This window comes from Ovis aries, chromosome 15 (genome assembly GCF_016772045.2).
Source record: "Ovis aries strain OAR_USU_Benz2616 breed Rambouillet chromosome 15, ARS-UI_Ramb_v3.0, whole genome shotgun sequence".
Taxonomy (NCBI): Eukaryota; Metazoa; Chordata; class Mammalia; order Artiodactyla; family Bovidae; genus Ovis; species Ovis aries.
In genome coordinates, this window is record NC_056068.1 from 3,079,735 (window position 1) to 3,103,030 (window position 23,296).

At 37.3% G+C, this 23,296-nt stretch overlaps 1 pseudogene; it reads right to left on the bottom strand.

The window, feature by feature from the left end:
• Positions 1-4,295: 4,295 nt before the first annotated feature.
• The window catches only part of LOC114118356 (RNA-binding protein EWS-like), a 30,365-nt pseudogene continuing 11,364 nt past the window's right edge, over positions 4,296-23,296 (bottom strand).

The window sequence follows — 23,296 nt, forward strand, 5'->3', positions numbered from 1 at the left end:
GTTTTCATTCCAAACACAAAGAAAGGAAATGCCAAAGAATGCTCAAACTACTTCACAACTGCACTCATCTCACATGATAGTAAAGTAATGCTCAAAATTCTCCATGCCAGGCTACTACAATATGTGAACCATGAACTTCCAGATGTTTAAGTTGCATTTAGAAAAGGCAGAGGAACCAGAGATCAAATTGCCAATATCCATTTGATCACCAAAAAAGAAAGAGAACTCCAGAAAAAAAATCTACTTCTACTTTACTGACTACGCCAAAGTCTTTGACTATGTAGACCACAACACACTGCGAGAAAATTCTTTAAGAGATGTGAATACCAGGCCACCTGACCTGCCTCTTGAGAAATCTGTATGCAGGTCAGGAAGCAAGAGTTAGAACTAGACATGGAACAACAGACTGGTTCCAAATCAGGAAAGGAGTATGTCAAGGCTGTATATTATCACCCTGCTTATTTAACTTATATGCAAAGTACATCATGAGAAATGCTGGGGTGGATGAAGCACAAGCTGGAATTAAGATTGCCAGGAGAAATATCAATAACCTCAGATATGCAGATGACACCACCGTTATGGTAGAAAGTGAAGAAAACTAAAGAGCCTCCTGATAAAAGTGAAAGAGGAAAGTGTAAAAGTTGGTTTAAAGCTCAACAAACAGAAAACTAAGATCAAGGCATCTAGTTCCATCACTTCATGACAAATAGACTGGGGAACAGAGGAAACAGTGGCTGACTTTATTTTTCACTGCAGATGGTGACTTCACCAATGAAACTAAAAGATGCTTGCTCCTTGGAAGAAAATTTATGACAAACTTAGTTCAGTTCAGTTCAGTTTCGTCGATCAGTTGTGTTCGACTCTGTGACCCCATGAATCACAGCATGCCAGGCCTCCCTGTCCATCACGAACTCACGGAGTTCACTCAGACTCCCGTCCACTGAGTCAGTGATGCCATCCAGCCATCTCATCCTCTGTCGTCCCCTTCTCCTCCTGCCCTCAATCCCTCCCAGCATCAGAGTCTTTTCCAATGAGTCAACTCTTTGCATGAGGTGACCAAAGTACTGGAGTTTCATCTTTAGCATCATTCCTTCCAAAGAACCCCCAGGGCTGATCTCCATCAGAATGGACTTGTATCTCCTTGCAGTCCAAGGGACTCTTAAGAGTCTTCTCCAATACCACAGTCCAAAAGCATCAATTCTTTGGCACTCAGCTTTTCCACAGTCCAAATCTCACATCTGTACATGACCACAGGAAAAAGCATAGCCTGACTAGATGGACCTTTGTCGGCAAAGTAATGTCTTTGCTTTTTAATATGCTATCTAGGTTGGTCATATGTTTCCTTCCAAGGAGTAAGCATCTTTTAATTTCATGGCAGCAGTCACCATCTGCAGTGATTTTGGTGCCCCCCAAAAAAGGTCTAACTCTGTTTCCACTGTTTCCCTATCTATTTCCCATGAAGTGATGGGACCAGATGCCATGATCTTCATTTTCTGAATGTTGAGCTTTAAGCCAACTTTTTCACTTTCCTCTTTCACTTTCATCAAGAGGCTTTTTTAGTTCCTCTTCACTTTCTTCCATAAGGTTGGTGTCATCTTCATATCTGAGGTTATTGATATTTCTCCCAGCAAACTTGAATCCAGCTTGTTCTTCTTCCAGCCCAGCGTTTCTCATGATGTACTTTGCATATAAGTTAAATAAGCAGGGTGACAATATACAGCCTGGAGGTACTCCTTTTCTGATTTGGAACCAGTCTGTTGTTCCATGTGCAGTTCTAACTGTTGCCCTCTGACCTGCATATAGGTTTCTCAAGAGGCAAGTCAGGTGATCTGGTATTTCCATCTCTCTCGGAATTTTCCAGTTTATTGTGATCCCCACAGTCAAAGGCTTTGACATAGTCAATAAAGCAGAAATAGATGTTTTTCTGGAATGCTCTTGCTTTTTCCATGATCCAGCTGATGTTGGCACTTTGATCTCTGGTTCCTCTGCCTTTTCTAAAACCAGCTTGAACATCTGGAAGTTAACGGTTCACGTATTGCTGAAGTCTGGCTTGGAGAATTTTGAGCATTACTTTACTAGCGTGTGAGATGAGTGAAATTGTGTGGTAGTTTGAATATTCATTGGCATTGCCTTTCTTTGGGATTGGAATGAAAACTGACCTTTGCAGTCCTGTGGCCACTGCTGAGTTTTCCAAATTTGCTGGCATATTGAGTGCAGCACTTTCACAGCATTTTCTTTCAAGATATGAAGTAGCTCAACCGGAATTCCATCACCTCCACTAGCTTTGTTCATAGTGATGCTTTCTAAGTTCCAGTTGACTTCACATTCCAGAATGTCTGGGTCTTGGTGAGTGATCATGCCATCGTGAATATCTTGGTCATGAATATCTGTTCTGTACAGTTCTTCTGTGTATTCTTGCCACCTCTTCTTAATATCTTCTGCTTCTGTTAGGTCCATATCATTTCTGTCCTTTATCGAGTCCATCTTTGCATAAAATATTCTCTTGATATCTCTAATTTTCTTGAAGTGATCTCTAGTCTTTCCCATTCTGTTCTTTTCCTCTATTTCTTTGCAATGATCACTGAGGAAGCCTTTCTTATCTCTTCTTGCTATTCTTTGGAACTCTGCATTCAGATGCTTTATCTTTCCTTTTCTCCTTTGCTTTTCACTGCTCTTCTTTTCACAGCTATTTGTAAGGCCTCCCCAGACAGCCATTTTGCTTTTTTGCATTTCTTTTCCATGGGGATGGTCTTGATCTCTGTCTCTTGTACAATGTCATGAACCTCATTCCGTAGTTCATCAGGCACTCTATCTATCAGTTCTAGTCCTTTAAATCTATTTCTCACTCCACTGTATAATCATAAGGGATTTGATTTAGGTCATACCTGAATGGTCTAGTGGTTTTCTCTACTTTGTTAAATTTAAGTCTGAATTTGGCAATATGGAGTTCATGATCTGAGCCACAGTCAGCTCCCAGTCCTCTTTTTGCTGACTGTATAGAGTTTCTCCGTCTTTGGCTGCAAAGAATAAAATCAATCTGATTTCAGTGTTGACCATCTGGTGATGTCCATGTGTAGAGTCTTAACTTATGTTGTTGGAAGAGGGTGTTTGCTATGACCAGTGTCTTCTCTTGGCAAAACTCTATTAGCGTTTACCCTGCTTCATTCTTTAATCCAAGGCCAAATTTGCCTGTTCCTCCAGGTGTTTCTTGACTTCCTACTTTTGCATTCCAGTCCCCTATAATGAAAAGGACATCTTTTGGGGTGTTATTTCTAAAAGTCTTGTTGGCCTTCAAAAAACCACTCTCAACTTCAGCTACTTCAGCATTACTGGTTGGTGTGTAGACTTGAATTACTGTGATATTGAATGGTTTGCTTTGGAATGAACAGAGATCATTTTGTCTTTTTTGAGACTGCATCCAAGTACTGCATTTTCGACTCTTTTGTTGAGCATGATGGCTACTCCATTTCTTCTAATGGATTCATGCCCACAGTACTATATATAATGGTCATCTGATGAACCTAGACATCATATTTAAAAAGCAGAGGCATTACTTTTCCATCAAAGGCCCATTTAGTCAAAGCCAAGGTTTTCCCAGTGGTCATGTATGGATGTGAGAGTTGGACTATAAAGAAAGTTGAGTGCTGAAGAATTGATGCTTTCGAAATGTGTTGTTGTAGAAGACTCTTGTGAATCCCTTGGACTGCCAGTAGATCCACCCAGTCCATCCTAGAGGAAATCAGTCTTGAATGTTCATTGGAAGGACTGATGCTGAAGCTGAAACTCTAATACTTTGGCCAACTGATGTGAAGAACTGATTCATTTGAAAGACTCTGATGCTGGAAAATTTTTAAGGCAGGAGGAGAAGGGGATGACTGAGAATAAGATGGTTGGATGGCATCACTGACTCAATGGACATGTGTTTGAGTAAATTCCAGGAGCTGGCAATAGACTGGCAGCCTGGTGTGCTGCAGTCCATGGGTTGCAAAGAGTCGGACATGACTCAGTGGCTGAACTGAACTGAACTTGAACCAGCAGTGTCCATGAGGTCACCTTTTATTTCCCACCTACCACCAGAGCCACCCCTGCCACAGTCAGTCCCTAGGAGTTGGAAAGGTGGTGGGTGGAAGCGTTTAGGTGTTGGGGCCTTAGACTGGTTGCACTCTGGATGAGATTCTGTCTTCAGGGCACTTACAGTCTCCTCTTCAAGATGAGTTCCCTTGGAAACCCCAGGGCCTTCTGTGTGGGAAGGCTCCTTGTCTACTCCACAAACTTCCGTTTGATCCATGGGTCCTTCAGGACCTCCAAGGCCCCGGGACCTCCTCAGGATGTAGTGGCATCCCTCTGTCCTCACAATGTGTCATTCCTTCCCTCATGATGTTCATTGGAAGCTTCCTTTTTGCAAGAGAATCTCTTAAAAATCTCCCAATCAAACCACTCTATAACGGTTTTGGCAGATCTTCATAGGACACTGTAGCATAATGGTCTTTGGGTTTTCCTGTTTCTTTTTCCAAGTAGATATGGATCACGGGTTGTCCACTCCTTAATTTTAACAGTTCTGCACTGCTTAAAGAAATCTGCCAGGTCATCTAATGTCACAACGGCATTTAATCCGTCCTTGCACATAACCTGAACTGTTGCCAGAGTCTTCATCTGGACCTACAGTGGGCCTAAATCAAGATCTTGTCCTTCATCCATCGGTCCACCAAGCTCATTGAAGCCACCTCACTCCCTAGCAACCATTCAGTTCATCTTCCTCCCTTCCAACCTCTGCTCTTACATCCACAATCAAATCTCCCTTTTTCTCTGCCCAGGTTAACCAGGTCACTCATTCTCCAGTTCTCTTCTGGCCAGGAACATCCTCCAGACTCCTGCTTGTAAACAGGAGTGGGTGCTCTTGGGGTGGTCATGTGGAATGAACTTTGTAGCCCATAGCTGCTGCTTTGTTGCCTATATTGCCTTGGAACCTGGCTATAGCATCCAGTTGGGGGATGAAGGGTAACTAGTGGGTGGCTGATGATCATAGATGCTTTGTTGACCATAGCAGCTACTCTGTTGTCCATATCTGAGCAAGTTAGGTGTCATATGCAGAATAAGCTGCATAAGAGGCCTGGTTGGTAATATCTGTAGCAGTGATTATATCATAAGCAGCAGTAACATATACTGGACAGACTGACAGTACCCTTGTGGGGGGTGCAGTTCAAGTAGTATATCCATTGGGAGGCTCCCCATAAGAAGTTGCATATGTGGTCTGCCCATAGGTTGCATTCATCTGAGCCTGGGTATAATTGACATCAGTGGGTTGTCCATAGGGTGCATACGCCTAAGTGTTCTGTGCATATCCAAAAGTGGGGTAGGTGGTGTAAACACCATAGCCCTACTGGGCTGTAGGTACTGTAATATCCATGGGTACCCTTTTCTTTCTGCAACTACAAATTTCAAATATAATGAAAACAGAATAAAGTAGGTCTTAGATAAGTAGCACTCAAGCTTCTAGGCATTCACAGTGCAAAAATATCTTGGAAGCATTTTTTTTTTTTTTTTTTTTAGTTTCTGTTCAGATGGTAGATGCTGTGTTGAGTCTTGTGGAGACAAAAATGAGTAAGATGCAGACTTTTACAGAAAGTAATCATAAGAAAGTCACAATGACTCCTTTTTGAGTTCATGCTTGAAATTAAAAATAATAATAATAATAATAATAATAATCACTACTAATAGCAAGTTCTTCCAATGTTTCCCATTTGCCTTCTTCCTGAGTAGAGAGTAACCCTTTGTTCTCAGGGGCTGGAGAAATTAAAGTGTATTGGACTTAGTTACAAGGAATTATCAGTCTTCTCTGGTTATGACAGCTGAAAAAAATCTCAACAAAAATTACAGTGAAAAATCAAAATTGTTGTCTAGACTATGCTAAATACCTAAAAATTTATCATGCCATTGGGATAAAATGAATCTTGAATCCTGTTATGTTTTTACTTTTTTAAGATATGAAAACTACCTCTCAAAACTAAGCAAATGACTTTGAAAAACATTGCTTTGGAGATATTTTTGACAGTAAATATATAAAATAGAAATCTTCTTGGTATATATTAAGTTTTAGCTGTAAATTAGCTGTTTTGAGCACTTAATTAAAATACTATCTCATCCTTTTTTAGAGTAGAATGATTTTCCTATAAGAAACAAAGTTTGATATCAAGATCAAGAATTTGCAGTCTCCCAGCTTAATCAAGGCTGAGTACATTGCCTACTAATCTATCAGAAACTGATGTGGTCATACTCTGTGAATTCAGGTATGCTGCTGAAATGACTAATACTGGCAGAAAGTTCAGGTTCATTAGATAAAAATCAAACTTGATCTTGCCTTGTAATGAAATCTTCTAATAGGCATTTAAAAAACAATAGTGTAGCTCTTTGTGTTTCAAGCACTTCTCTCAATTTCTCTTAAAATACATATGCTCTTTTAATTTATTCAAATGTGTTACAATCACACTTTTTCTTAGGAGCAACTTTTTCGAAGTGCTAAAAAATGCTCCTGACATAACTAAAGAAGGACATGAGATAGCATTTTACTCTTAGAGAATGGGAATGAATCTTTTTAATTGTTCATAACTTCTAATGCAAAACTCCAAGAACACAGATATTCTTGACAATTGTCTAAAAGTAAGAGTATATTGAGGTAGAAGGTCAAAAGGTGGAGAAAAAAAAACCACAACTTTGTTTATATAAGAAGAGAGTTCTAAATTTTGGCTACTTTAGGTTAAAGAGCCACTTTCCTAGCCACCACTAACTAGAATGCAATTATGTGTTACTGACGGGGTATTGAGTAGTCAAAAATTAGAGCTAATAAAATATTGTTTTGTCATTTAAGTAGCTACTATTCATATGATTGATATATTTTCTTGTCATGTGTGGCAAAATCTTGGCCACAAGTGGTTCTCTGAGATATATATTGTCTTGAAAATTTTGAGTACATGAGACATAGAGGAGGCTAAATATATGCATTACTTTGATTTGGTCTTCTCTGTGGTGTTGGAGAAGACTCTTGAGAGTCCTTTGGACTGCAAGGAGATCCTGCCAGTCCATTCTGAATGAGATCAGCCCTGGAATTTCTTTGGAAGGAATGATGCTAAAGCTGAAGCTCCAGTACTTTGGCCACCTCATGTGAAGAGTTGACTCATTGGAAAAGACTCTGATGCTGGGAGGGATTGGGGGCAGGAGGAGAAGGGGACGACAGAGGATGAGATGGCTGGATGGCATCACGGACTCGAAGGACATGAGTCTGAGTGAACTCCGGGAGTTGGTGATGGACAGGGAGGCCTGGTGTGCTGCGATTCATGGGGTCTCAAAGAGTAGGAAAGGACTGAGCGACTGAACTGAACTGAACTGAACTGAACTTGATTTGGTCTGATGGGCTTAGAGCTTAAAGAAGTCAATTATCTAATATTTCTATTGGCCATTGGGATTCCTGTCCTTTGCTTGTCTCTCATTGCATCTCTAAAGTGAATAATCTGTTATGATCAGTATCTTTAGAGAACAAACTTATGGTTACCAAAGAGGAAGATTTGGGGGGAAGGCTAAATTGAGATTTGGGAATTGACATGTACAGACATCTATATTTAAAATAAAATGCCTTTCCAGACTTCCCTTGAGGTCCATTGGTTATGAATCTGCCTGTCAACACAAGGGACAAGGGTTAGATCCTAGATCTGGGAAGATTCCACCTGCTGCAGTGCAACAAAGCTTGTGTACCACAACTGCTGAGCCTGTGCTCTAGAGCCCTCAAGCTACAACTGTGGAGCCCAACTACTGAAGTCCATGTGCCCTAGAGCCCATGTTCCGCAACAAGAGAAGCCATCAAATGAGAAACCTGCACACAACTAGAGAGTAGCCCTTGTTCACTGCAACTAGAGAAAGCTCACAGGTAGCAATGAAGATCCAGCACAATTAACTTCTAGTTAAAATAAATAAATTTATATTTAAAACAAATAAATAAAAACAAAAAAGAAACAAATAAATTTTAGAAATAAAGTAAAATAAAATGTCTTTACATGAAAAAGAAAGATTTTTGTTTTCTCAGATCTTTTTTATGCCAGAAGATTGTTATTTGTAATTAGTTTTTCATGATTTTTTTTGAGTCATATAGCAAGTATCGTTGCCATGTGAACTATATGTGTAAAGCATAGAAATTAATGGTTATTTTCCTTTCTTTTAGCAATCACGTAATAAATACCACCAGTTTTAAGTTGGGCTAATTCTGCGAATCCCAGAGAGATGTATGATGACGCAGCCATTGATCACAGAGTCTAACAATCCAGGAGGGAAGGCAACACATGCAAATGCATATAATATCTACAAATGTTAAAAAGTACACCTCATGAGTGGATTGAAAAATATTGGGGCTGAGAAAGGGAAAGGCCCATTCGACTTTGGAGTTATCAGGGAAGACTTGACAAGGTCAGTAGATAAAACAGTGTTTGTAGATAAGCACAGCAGAAGACCACAATTTACTCTATTCTTTCATTTTTTATTTAATGTTTAAATCTCCATACCTCACTTTGTCATTTGTAACAGATTTAAAACTTCTTTCTTAAGGACAGATTGCATTAAATATAAAAGGCAAAAAATAAAAGATTGAGAAAAAATAATAGGAGAAAATTTTAATGATCTTGGGATAGTAAAAGCTTCCTTAAATAATACAGAAAGATGCTAAGAGTGTATTAATTTTTGTTTGTCTTCATCAACCAGTAAGATAGTAGAAGAATGGACAGACTACAAGAAGATGTGACAATATTGATGAGACTATGTCTGAGAGAATATTGATGAAACTATGTCTGAGAGATGACTCATGTGGCAGATTCATGTTGATGTGTCACAAAACCAATACAATATTGTAAAGTAAAAAAAATAATAATAAACAAAGAAAAAAATAGAATATAGTTAAAAAAAAAAAAAAACTTCTCTGGATTAGGTACGGAAATGCATTGAAAAAGAAGAGACTTGCCAGTCACATCACAAGGTAAGCAGTCCGCTTTCCCCATAAACATGAACAGTGTTTGAATTCATTTATTATTTGAAAAATGCAGAATAGAATCAAAGTATATACAATTTTACTAGAAGAATGGAAATGACAAAAGAAAGTTCCAAATGTTGACGAAGATGTGTAGGAACTAGAATTCTCACGTACTCTTAGTAGAAGTATAGACTGGTAAAACAGCCTTGGAAGTTCTTTGACAATTTCCAATCAACTCAAGCATAAGATGACTCTATAACTCAGCAATTCCAGCCATAGGAATATAACTGTATTGTTTCCTATTGATGCTGTAACAAATTATCATAAATTTAGTGGCTTAAAACAATACAAATTTGTTACTTTACAGTTCTTTAAATCAAAACCTCATCAGCTCTCACTAAGCTAAACTAAAGCAGTTATGTTCCTTTCTGCACACTCCAGGTGAGACTCCCTTCTGAAGCCATTCCCAGCTTCTAAAAGCATTCCTCAAGTAATGGCTAAGACCTGAATTATTAATGCCAGGAATGTTCCTCACCCTTCTTTCCCCATTGAATCTCTCTCTTTGTTTTCTGTCATCTCTCTGTCTCTCGCTCTGTCTGTATTTCTGTCTCTATTTGTGATTCCTTTTCTCCATGTCTCTGATTTTCTCCCTCTATTTCACTCTTTCTCATTCACAGCAGTGAGGAAAGTTTCTTTGCTTTTAAAGATTTATGTGATCAACTGGGCCTATCTAAATAACTTAGGTCACTTACTCCATCTCAAATTCTTAACTTAAATCATATCTGTAAAGTCCTATGGGTCATGTAGCATGCTGACAGATTTGAGGATTTAGGAAGTACTTATCAAGTTCAAAAACAGGCAAAATTCATCAATATATTAGAAATCATAATGGGAGCATCCTTGTGGAGGATGTGATTTATGATTAGGACATGGGTAGGGGAACTTCTCAGGATGACAGCACTGTTATGTTTCTTATCCTGGGTACTGGCTAACATGTTTACTAATTTGTGAAAATTCTATATGCTATGCTTAAATATTACATTTGAAAAATCTGTTGTACTAAATTGACAGAGCAGTAGGTATAATAACCAAATGACATAAAATATTAGAAATTATCTTTATTATCTATTATTTGATAGGTGTTGTACAGATATTTTTTACTGTTCTCACATAGCCCATATGATAAGCATTATTTTTCCAACTCAAACCAGAAGTGCTAAGTAGCATAGCTAATAAATATCATCTTGACTTAAAAAAAAATTTTACTTTTTGCTTCTAAATAATGAAAATCATTGTGCTTCCCTGATAGCTCAGTTGATAAAGAATCTGCTTGCAATGCAGGAGACCCCGGTTTGATTCCTGGGTTGGGAAGATCTGCTGGAGAAGCAATAGGCTATCCTAATATACTTTATCACTAATAGAGGACAGGAATGGTATGGATCTAACAGAAGAATAAGATATTAAGAAAAGGTGGCAGGAATACATAGAAAAAATATACAAACAAAGATCGTCATGACACAGATAAATCACTCACCTAGAGCCATACATCCTGGAGTGTGAAGTCAAGTGGGCCTTAGAAAGCATCACTATGAACAAAGCTGGTGAAGGTAATGGAATTCCAGCTGAGCTATTTCAAATCCTAAGAGATGATACTGTTAAAGTACTGCACTCAATATGCCAGCAAATTTAGAAAACACATCAGTGGAGACAGGACTGGAAAAGGTCCGTTTTCATTCCAATCCCAAAGAAAAGTAAGGCAAAATAATCTTCAAACTACTGGACATTTGTACTCATCTCACACACCGGCAAAGTAATGTTCAAACTTTTCCAAGCTAGGATTCAACAGTACGTGGAATAAGAACTCCCAGATGTTCAAAGTGGATTTAGAAGAGGCAGAGGAACTAGAGATCAAATTGCCAACATCCATTGAATCATAGAAAAACGAGTTCCAGAAAAATATCTACTTCTGCTTTATTGACTATGCCAAAGCCTTTGACTGTGTGGATCACAACAAACTGTGGAAAATTCTTCAAGAGATAGGAATTCCATACCACCTTACCTGCCTCCTAAGAAATTTGTATGCAGGTCAAGAAGCAACAGTTAGAACCAGACATGGAAAAACAGACTGGTTCCAAATTGGGAAAGGAGTACATCAAGGTTGTATATCGTTACCCTGATTATTTAACTTATGTGCAAAACACGGGGCTAGATGAAGCACAAGCTGGAATCAAGATTTCCAGGAGAACTATCAATAACCTCAGATATGCAGATGACACCACCCTTACAGCAGAAAGTGATGAGGAACTAAAGAGCCTCTTTATGAAAGTGAAAGTGGAGAGTGAAAAAGTTGGCTTAAAATTCAATATTCAGAAAATTAAGATCATGGCATTTAGTCCCATCACTTCATGGAAAATAGATGGGGAAGCAATGGAAACAGTGAGAGACTTTATTTTTGGGCAGCTCTAAAAATCACTGAAGATCGTGACTTAAGCCATGAAATTAAAAGACATTTGCTCCTTGGAAAAAAGCTATGGCCAAACTAGGCACCATTTTATTTTTATTTTTTTTATTATTTTTTTTTTTTAGTTTTTTATTTTTTAAATTTTAAAATCTTTAATTCTTACATGCATTCCCAAACATGAACCCCCCTCCCACCTCCCTCCCCATAACATCTTTCTGGGTCATCCCCATGCACCAGCCCCAAGCATGCTGCATCCTGCGTCAGACATAGACTGGCGATTCAATTCACATGATAGTATACATGTTAGAATGTCATTCTCCCAAATCATCCCACCCTCTCCCTCTCCCTCTGAGTCCAAAAGTCCGTTATACACATCTGTGTCTCTTTCCCTGTCTTGCACACAGGGTCGTCATTGCCATCTTCCTAAATTCCATATATATGTGTTAGTATACTGTATTGGTGTTTTTCTTTCTGGCTTACTTCACTCTGTATAATCGGCTCCAGTTTCATCCATCTCATCAGAACTGATTCAAATGAATTCTTTTTAACGGCTGAGTAATACTCCATTGTGTATATGTACCACAGCTTGCTTATCCATTCATCTGCTGATGGACATCTAGGTTGTTTCCATGTCCTGGCTATTATAAACAGTGCTGCGATGAACATTGGGGTACATGTGTCTCTTTCAATTCTGGTTTCCTCGGTGTGTATGCCCAGCAGTGGGATTGCTGGGTCATAAGGTAGTTCTATTTGCAATTTTTTAAGGAATCTCCACACTGTTCTCCATAGTGGCTGTACTAGTTTGCATTCCCACCAACAGTGTAGGAGGGTTCCCTTTCTCCACACCCTCTCCAGCATTTATTGCTTGCAGATTTTTGGATCGCAGCCATTCTGACTGGTGTGAAGTGGTACCTCATTGTGGTTTTGATTTGCATTTCTCTAATAATGAGTGATGTTGAGCATCTTTTCATGTGTTTGTTAGCCATCCGTATGTCTTCTTTGGAGAAATGTCTATTTAGTTCTTTGGCCCATTTTTTGATTGGGTCTTTTATTTTTCTGGAATTGAGCTGCATAAGTTGCTTGTATATTTTTGAGATTAGTTGTTTGTCAGTTGCTTCATTTGCTATTATTTTCTCCCATTCAGAAGGCTGTCTTTTCACCTTGCTTATATTTTCCTTTGTTGTGCAGAAGCTTTTAATTTTAATTAGATCCCATTTTAAAAAGCCAAAACATTACTTTGCCAACAAAGGTCCCTCTAGTCAAAGCCATGGTTTTTCCTGAAGTCATGTATGGATGTAAGAGTTGGACTATAAAGAAAGCTGAGCGCATAAATGTGATAATATCGTCTCCTTTTTGCCTGGTCTTCTTGCCCCCATATCAACCTCTCTATTTACATGTCAGTAAGCTGTTTTGTTTTGTTTTGTTTTACTTTATTTTACTTTACAATCCTATATTGGTTTTGCCATACATCAACATGAATCCACCATGGGTGTACACATGTTCCTAATCCTGAACCCCTCTCCCACCTCCCTCCCCATACCATCTCTCTCTGGGTCATCACAGTGCACCAGCCCCAGGCATCCTGTATCCTGCATCAAACCTAGACTGGTGATCCGTTTCTTATATGATATTATACATGTTGGAGAAGACTCTTCTGAGTCCCTTGGATGGTAAGGAAATCAAGTCAGTCAATCCTAAAAGAAATCAGTCCTGAATATTCATTGGAAGGACTGATGCTGAAGCTGAAACTCCAATACTTTGGCCACCTGATGAGAAGAACTAACACATTGGAAAAGAGCCTGCTGCTTCGAAAGATTGAAGGTGGGAGAAGGGGATGAGAGAGGATGAGATGTTTGGATGGCATCACGTACTCAATGGACATGAGTTTGAGCAAACTCCGGGAATTTTTGATGAACAGGTACCTGGCGTGCTGCAGTCCATGGGGTCGCAAAGAATCAGACACTGATTGAACAACTGAACTGAACTGAATGTAAATTACCCTTTGCTTTACTTATATAAAACTTTATCACTTCATATCGCAGAAGGCAATGGCAACCCATTCCTCTACTCTTGCTGGGAAGGTCCCATGAATGGAGGAGCCTGGTAGGAGGGATCGCTAGGAGTCGGACACGACTCCACTTTCACTTTCATGTATTGGAGAAGGAAATGGCAACCCACTCCAGTATTCTTGCCTGGAGAATCCCAGGGACGGGAGAGCCAGGTGGGCTGCTGTCTATGCAGTTGCACAGAGTCAGACACGACTGAAGTGACTTAGCAGCAGCATGTGACATTGAAAATTTTGATCATGCTTCTCTATTAGATTCTATTTACTGGTTTCTGACCAGTGGCAAACAAGTACTTATAACTATATGCAGCACACACATCAGCATGTATGCTCAGTCACTTCAATGATATCTAACTCTTTGTGACCCTATGTACTGTGCTTGCGCCCATGGGATTCTTCAGACAAGAATAACCAGAGTGGGTTGCCATGCCCTCCTCCAGGGGATCTTGCCAATCCAAGGATCAAACCTGGGTCTCCTGCATTGCAGGAGACTTCTTTCCCACTGAGCCATCAGGGAAGCCCCTATATATACCATATAATCAAATATTTTAGGAAGAATTTCAGTTGCTTCCATAAATTTTACAGACAATATTACTGAAACTTGAAATGACGTTGCCTTCCGGAGTACATAAGGCAAGACTTCTGTTTTTATAAGGGACATTGTTCTCATAAATCTGGGGGAAAAAAAGAGCCCTTGGAAAGGCAGAAGGATCCTAGAGAGCTATGGGATTTGCTACGTCTTAATCAACAGCTTTTAGAATACTCTGATTACCCATGTAGCATCAGGTATGCTTAAGATGAACTCTTCAACACTAGAGAGAAAGAATTCCTTGCAAGGATTTGAGGTAAGAAGGTTGATAGAACTTTAAGGTTGCTTCTCTGTTGTAAGATTCTAAGTTTGGAAATGCCATTTGATACGAAAGTGAAATGCAAGTGTTATTCACTCAATCCCGTCTACTTTTTGCAACATCATGGACTCTAGCCCACCAAGCTCTTCTGCCCATGGGATTCTCTAGGCAAGAATCCTGGAGTGGGTTGCCATTTCCTCTCCAGGTGATCTTCCTGACCTGGGGATTAAGCCTGGGTCTCCTGTAGTGCAGGCATATTCTTTGTCATCCGAGCCACCAGCGAAGCCATTTGATATGGGTTTCCCTAAATGTAACTAAAATCTGTCGTTCTTATGTATCAGTCTGATGGAGGCTACCAGAATATTTGGTTAATGAGTTGCATACTAGGAAAAAATATAGTGAGTTATAAAATTTCCCATACTTTTGCCATTTCTTGGAATAATGCTTATCTTCATGTACTGCTAAGAAAACAAGGTAAATTAGGATTCAACTTAAATTTAAACTACAAAATTCTTTATCACATATTCTAGCTAAATGTTATCAAAATATATATGTTATATGAAATAAACCTGATATCTTAAACATATTAAACCCATTTTTAAGTTATCTTATTTGTATTTGAACTTCAGCATTACTTCTTCCAGGCACACAAAATAAAGAGTCAGAATTATTTACAAAATTAAGTGAAGTGAAAGTCGCTCAGTCATGTCCAACTCTTTGTGACCCCATGGACTAAAGACTCCATGGAATTCTCCAGGCCACAATACTGGAATGTATAGCCTTTCCCTCCTTCTCCAGGGGATTTTGCCAACCCAGGGATGGCACCCAGGTTTCTCTCTCATTGCAGGCAGATTCTTGACCAGCTGAACCACAGGGGAAGTCCAAGAATACTGGAATACTGGAGAATTCCACGGACTGTATAGTCCATAGTGTCGCAAAGAGTTGGACATGATTGAGCGACTTTCACATAATTAAACTTATGTACTAAATATGTTCTATGTACTATGTATATTACTCTGAAATATGCACTAAATATGACTTCCCTGGTGGCTCAGATGGTAAAAGCTTCTGCCTACAATGCACAAAACCCAGGTTCGATCCCTGGGTTGGAAAGATCCTCTGGAGAAGGAAATGGCAACCCACTCCAGTACCCTTGCCTGGAAAATTCCATGGATGGAGAGTGTGGTAGGCTATAGTCTATGGGGTCACAAAGAGTTGGACACGACTGAGTGACTTCACTCACTAAACACGTTTATGTATTTCTCCCATGTATAAGCTGAAAATGTGATCTCTAACATTTTTTTTGTATTGAATCTCAGATTTTTAAAAATATAATTCAAAATATTGTGCTTAAAATTGTTAAAATATTTATAAAAATGACACCTTAAATTGCTTCATTTTGAAGGACAGAGAGTTGAGGTCAGCATCATAAAAAATCAGACTTTGAAGAAAACTAAAGTGAAGAATAAAAATAAAGGAAAAGTCACATTACTATAATTACCTGACAAGTGATTCCTATATTTTTATGTTCTCTTAACTTTGGAGTAACTAGAAAAATGATATAAAATGCCAAAATGACATATGAGATTAAGATTCTCCCTTTTTTTTCAAGTGATAGAAAAGGAAAAAAAGAAAACAAGCAATATTGCTTTTTCTTCCTGCAATTAGGAAAAGTCAAAAAGAACTGGCTGAAAGGCATATCCTCTCACAGTTTGTTTTTGGTGTGTCAGACAAACTGTTGAAAAGAGGATACTTTTTGAATTTCAATTTCTCTTGCTGCCTATCAGCACCTCAAAGCACTAATGCCATCACTTTGCATGTAAGATTGGTAGACAGGTAAAGCTATAACAGGGAAAAACAGTAAAACATGGTACTTTATAGCATGGAGGCTTCATTTCAGGTAACCTGGGTTTAAATGCAAAAAGTTGTGCCTCTTCATGCTCTCTCTCTCATTTTTTTTTAATCCCTAAAATGAGAGTAATAATAATAGCACTTGCCTCACAGTGATGTTGTGACAACGAACTGAGCTAATATTTAAAAACTTTTTGTTTGGAGCACTGCCCAGAATATTATAAATGTTCCATAAGTTTTAGCGACTTGGGTTTTGTTATAACCAACATTGCAAGATAACTTAAGTGATATTGTTGATTTATAAGGGGAAAAAAATTAGGGAGTTACAACTTATTTTCACTTAAAGAGATTTACCAAATAATTCTTAAATAGACTATATCCTCAAATACATTTTGGATGTTTTCAATATTCAACACATATATATTGAACACTACTATGGGCCAAGTGCCAATCTTACCCAATCTTAAATTAAATGTAGAAAAAAATACTATATTGGGACTCACACCATCTTTTTTCTTAGTCTTAGTCTTTCTTATTTGATATTATGTAAGTATTTCTTGTATATTTGACATTACTAAGTATAATTCAGGTAGTTAATTTTCTGTCAGTGGATACTTGAATCACAAAACATTAAAAAAATACTTTATCTTATAGTAATTCATAGGTTCATTGACTTTTCCAATCAAAGATGAATAAAAACAAAAATTTAAAGTATATGCTATTATTGCCCCTTATATTAACAAATGTGGTCTGTACTGCTGAATGTTACTTTAAAAGAGGAGAACTGGAAGAGATAAACCACTGCAAAGTTTAAACTTATATTCTTCTGTTTCTTGTTAGCAACTGGTTATTATTTCCTTTAAATGGTTTTAAAAGAAACAGAGGATCTCTGAGACAGTCTATTGTTCAAGTATTTATGCATATTTTTTAATTTCCCCAAAGTGTAAATTTTAACCATTAGAACTGAGATGACCCTAGTTTTCATTGTTAATAAGAAATTGAATTTGTCCATTTGACTAAAGTATATCCTTTGACATCACTCTCTGGCAACATGGAAGCCGTCCAAGTTATTTTTTTATATTCACAGTAGGATGGCAGTTTCATTTGCAAAACTCCTAGTTCAATTTCCATATCTAGCCAAATTTTGTACATATCTGAGTGTACATTCTTCTAATCTTATTTTCTGACCTCCATTTGCCCTAAATAGATGCAACTCATGAGAAATGACAAGACTCCAACATTTCACTCTTCAAAATGATTTTTCGAGTTCCAAGGGCATAACTCTCCACCACAATTTCCTCTCTAAATCCATTCAGGCTTGGTTTCTCAGTACCTGTGTCTCTTGATGAAAACAAAAAGGAGAAAAAAAATTGATGAATGACTTAAAAAGTTTAAGAAAACCAGTGTCCCCATGCACCAGCCCCCAAGCATGCTGCATCCTGCGTCAGACATAGACTGGCGATTCAATTCACATGATAGTATACATGTTAGGACCCAGAAAGTTGTTATGGGGAGGGAGGTGGGAGGGGGGTTCATGTTTGGGAATGCATGTAAGAATTAAAGATTTTAAAATTTAAAAAATAAAAAACTAAAATTAAAAAAAAATAAAATAAAATAAAAATCCAAAGAGGAAAAAAAAAAAAAAAAAAGAAAACCAGTGTCTATGGAGGCAGAACAATTAATTCCAAGGTTGACATGAAATTGCTTGTCAACCTGTTGTACAAGAAATTGCAAAAAAGATGAGGGTATGTCTACCTATTTATGGAAGGTTAGGGAGTGGTGAGCCACTTTTGCTATTTTTCACTTGGCTGAGCAAGTGTGTAATTTTTTTTTAATGTAGTACTTCTCAAATTTCAATTATCAGAAATTTCTCCTTAACTTTAAAAACTGGTTGGTCTTGTTTTCATATTTTTATCTGTTTTCATGGGTATTTTATTGGAAAAGGAGAATAAATTGTTAGAGATTGCTAAATCAATTCCATTTTTAAAGGACAACTTTACTGGGATATAATTTATATGGCATGAAATTAGGTCACTTCAAGTATATAATTCAGTATTTTTCAGTATGTTTATAGACTTGAGCAACCAACCAATATAAAAATATTCAATTTTAGAATATTTTTGTAAGCATTAAAAAGAGATATGATAGCAATTATCATTCACTCCCCGTTTCTTGTCCAAGTCCATTTTATTAGGCTCCAAAGTCACTGCAGATGGTGACTGCAGCCATGAAATTAAAAGACACTTGTTCCTTGAAAGACAAACTCTGACAAACCTAAACAGCATATCAAAAAGCAGAGACCATACTTTGCCAAGGGTCCATCTAGTAAAAGCTCTGGTTTTCCAGTAGTCATGTATGGATATGAGATTTGGACCATAAAGAAAGCTGAGTGGCGAAGAATTGATGCTTTTGAACTGTGGTGTTGGAGAAGACTCTTGAGAGTCCTTTGAACAACAAGGAGATCCAACTAGTCAATCCTAAAAGAAATCAGTCCCGAATGTTCATTGAAGGACTGATGCTGAAGCTGAAGCTCCAATACTTTGACCATCTGATGCAAAGAACTGACTCATTGGAAAAGACCCTGATGCTGAGAAAGATTGAAGAGAGGGGATGACAGAGGATGAGATGGTAGGATGGCATCACCAAATCAATAGACCTGAGTCTGAGCAAGCTCCAGGAGTTGGTGATGGACAGGAGAGCCTGGAATGCTGCAGTCCACGGGGTTGCAGAGAGTCGGATATGACTTGAGCAACTGAACTGCACTGACTGACTACATGTCCTCTCTTTATAGATTTATAGATTTGCTTACTCTGGGTATTTCGTGTAAATGACATAATAAGTTTATCCATGCTTTGGCATATATCTCTACTTTATTTCTTTTATGGACAAATAATACTCCCTTGTATGTATTTACTATATGTTGTTTATTTGTAAATCAATTAAAGCATTGGTTCCAACTTTTAGTCACTGTTAGGGATGCTTCTATGAACATTTATGTACATTTTTAAAATGGTATCAGAGTATAATTGATTTATAATATTCTGTTAGTTTCAGGGCTACAGTGAAGTGAATCAGTTACACATATACATATACCTACTCTTTCTGTAGATTATTTTCCTATATAGGCCATCACATGTATTGAGTAGAGTTTGCTGTGCTATGCATTAGGTTTTTACTAGTTATCTATTTTATATATGCTGCTGCTGCTAAGTCACTTCAGTTGTGTCCGATTCTGTGTGACCCCACAGACGGCAGCCCACCAGGTTTCCCTGTCCCTGGGATTCTCCAGGCAAGAACACTGGAGTGGGTTGCCATTTCCTTCTCCAATGCATGAAAGTGAAAAGTGAAAGGGAAGTCGCTCAGTCCTGTCCAACTCTTCATGATCCCATGGACTGCAGCCTACCAGGCTCCTCTGCCCATGGGATTTTCCAGGCAAGAGTACTGGAGTGGGATGCCATCGTCTTCTCCCCATTTTATATATAGTAGTGTGTATATGTCAATATCAATATTCCTAATTTTCCCTTCACCCCCTCATACACCCTTGTAACCATAGGTTAGTTTCTTATATCTATACCTCTATTTCTGTTTTGTAAATTCCTTTGTACCCATTTTTTTTGGTTTCCACATATAAGTTATATCATATATTTGTCTTTATCTATCTGACTTGCTTCACTCAGTATGAAAATCTCTAGGTTCTTCCATGTTGCTGCAAGTTGGATTATTCAGTTCTTTGCTATGGCTAATATTCCATAGTATGTATATATGTGTGTACACACACATACACACACACACACACACACACACACACTTCACCTTCTTTGTCCATTCCTCTGTTGATGGATGTTTAGGTTGCTTTCATTTTCTGGCTAGTGTGAATAGTGCTTCAGTGAACAATGCAGTGCATATATTTTTTTAAATTATGATTTTTTTCCTGAGTATATGCCCAGAAGTGAGATTGTTGGATAAATATGGTAGCTCTATTTCTAGTTTTCAAAGGAACCTCCAAATTATGATCCATAGTTGCTGTACCATTTTACATAACCATCAACACTATACGATGACTCCCTTTTTGCCACACATTTTTCAGCATTTATTGTTTGTAGATTATTTTATGGTGGTCATACTGATCTGTGTGAGGTGATAAGTGCATTTCAGTTTTGATTTGCATTTTTATAATAATTAGTGACACTGAGCCTCTATTCATGTGCTTTTTAGCCACATATATGTATATTTGGAGAAATGTCTATTTAGATCTTCTGCTTATTTTTTGATTGAGTGCGTTGTTTGTTTGTTTAGTGAGCTGTTTGTATATTTTGAAGATTATTTTCAATTGCTTTATTTGCAAATACTTTCTCCCATTCTAGGGTTGTCTTTTCAGTTTCTTTATTATTTCCTTTGGTGCACAACATATTTTAAGTTTCATTAGGTCCCATTTGTTTATTTTTGCTTTTATTTTCATTAATGTAGGAGGTGGGTAGAAACTGATCTTACTGCAATTTGTGTCAATTTGTCTCTGTTTTCCTCTAAGAGTTTTACAGTATCCAGCCTTACATTTAGGTCTTTAATCTGTATCATTTTTTTTTAATGATGTTAGGGACTATTCTAATTTTATCCTTTTATATGTAGCTGTTAAGTTTTCTCAGAACTACTTCTTAAAGAGATGGTTTTTGCTTCATTGTATATTAGAGTCTCCCTCATAGATTAGGTGACCATAGGTGTGTGGATTTATCCCTGGACTTTCTATCATTTTCCATTGATGTGTGTGATAGTATCCTGCTGTTTTGATTGCTGTAGCTTTGTAGTAGAATCTGAAATCAGGGAGTCTGATTCTTCTGCTTTCTTAAGATTGCTTTTATTATTTGGGTCTTTTGTGTTTCCATACAGTGTAAAATATTCTGTATAATTCTGTGCAAAATCCCATTGATAATCTCATGAGGCATGCATTGAATCTGTAGATTGTTTTGGGTAGTATAGTCACTTTCACAATATTGATTCTTCCAATCCTAAAACAAGGTATATCTCATCATAATTTGTTTATGTCATTTTTACTTCTTTCTTCAATATCTTATAGTTTTCTGAGTATGGATATTTTGCCTCTTTTGGTAAGTTTATTGCTAGACATTTTATTTATTTTGATGCAATGGAAAATGGGAAGGCTTCCTTGATTTCTTTCTGGTCTTCTGTTAGTGTATAGAAATACAGGAGACTTTTGTGTATTATTTTTGCAATTTGCCACCTTATCAAATTTATTGATGAACTTTAGCAGTTTTCTGTTAAAAATCTTTTGGATTTCCTATATACAGTATTATGTCACCTGTCAACAGTTACACTTTTACCTCTTTTTTTTTTTTTTTTTCCTCACTTGAATTCCCTTCCAAACCAAAACCGTGCTGAATAAAACTGGCAAAACTGAACATCTTTGCCTTATTCCTGATCTTAGAGGAAGTGTGTTCAGTCTTAAAACAGCAGAATACATGTTCCTATCAAGTGCACATGGAACATTCTCCAGGACAGATCACATCTTAGGTTACAAATCAAACCTCAGTAAATTTAAAAAAATTGTAATATCAAGCATCTTTTTCTGTCACAATACTATAAATGTAGAAATCAATTACAGGGGAAAAAAACTAACACATGAAGGATAAACAGTATATTATTAAATAACCAATACATCACTGAAGAAATGAAAAAGGAAATCAGAACATACCCAGAGACAAATGACAATAAAAACTTGATGATCTAAAATCTATGAAATGCAGCAAAAGCAGTTCTAAGAGGGAAGCTTATAACAATGCAAACTTACTTCAAGAACCAAGAAAAATCTCAAATAAACAACCTAATTTATGCATAAAACAACTGAGAAAGAAGCACTAACAAAACCCAAAGTTAGCAGAAGGGATGAAATCATAAAGATCAAATCAGAAATGAATAAAATATAAATGAAAGAAACAATAGCAAAGGTCAATGAAACAAAAAGCTGGTTGTTTGAGAAGATTAAAAAAAAAAAAACAAAAAACTGATAAACCCTTCACCAGACTTATCATGGAAAAAGGGGATAGGGCTCAAATCGATATAATTAGAAATGAACATGGAAAAGTTACACTGGACTACACAGAAATACAAAAGATCATAAGAGTCCATTACAAGCAACAATACACCAACAAAATGGACCACCTTGAAGAAATGGACAAATACTGAAAAGATACAACCTTCCAAGGCAACAAGGAAGAAATAGAAAATATGAACGGACCAATCACAAATACTGACATTGAAATTGTGATGAAAAATCTTCCAATAATCAAAAGTCCAGGACTAGATGTCTTCACAGTTGAATCCTATCAAACATTTAGATAAGAGTTAATACCTACTCTCCTGAAAGTTTTCCAAGAAACTGCAGTGGAAGGAAGAATAACAAGCTCATTTTATGAGGTCACCAGCACCTCGACTCTAAAATCAGACCAATAAATCACAAAAAAGAAAATTTTAGGACAACATCACTGACAAACATAGACACAAAATCCTCAGCAAAATGCTAGCAATCTGAATCCAACAACCCTTTATTTATTTTTTTATTTTTTATTTTTTTTAGTTTTTTATTTTTTAAATTTTAAAATCTTTAATTCTTACATGCGTTCCCAAACATGAACCCCCTCCCACCTCCCTCCCCATAACATCTCTCTGGGTCATCCCCATGCACCAGCCCCAAGCATGCTGCATCCTGCGTCAGACATAGACTGGCGATTTAATTCTTACATGATAGTATACATGTTAGAATGTCATTCTCCCAAATCATCCCACCCTTGGTCATATATCATGATCAAATGGGCTTTATCCCAGGGATGTGAGAATTTTTCAATATCCACAACTCAGTCAGTGTGAAACATAACATTATACAATTGAATAATAAAAACCATATGGTCATTTCAATAGATGCAGCAAAAGCTTTTGAAAAAACTCAAACCCATTTAGGATTTATTTTTTATTTATGTATTTTTTTGGTGGTCTATTTTATTTATTTATTAAAATATAAATTTATTTATTTTAATTGGAGGTTAATTACTTTA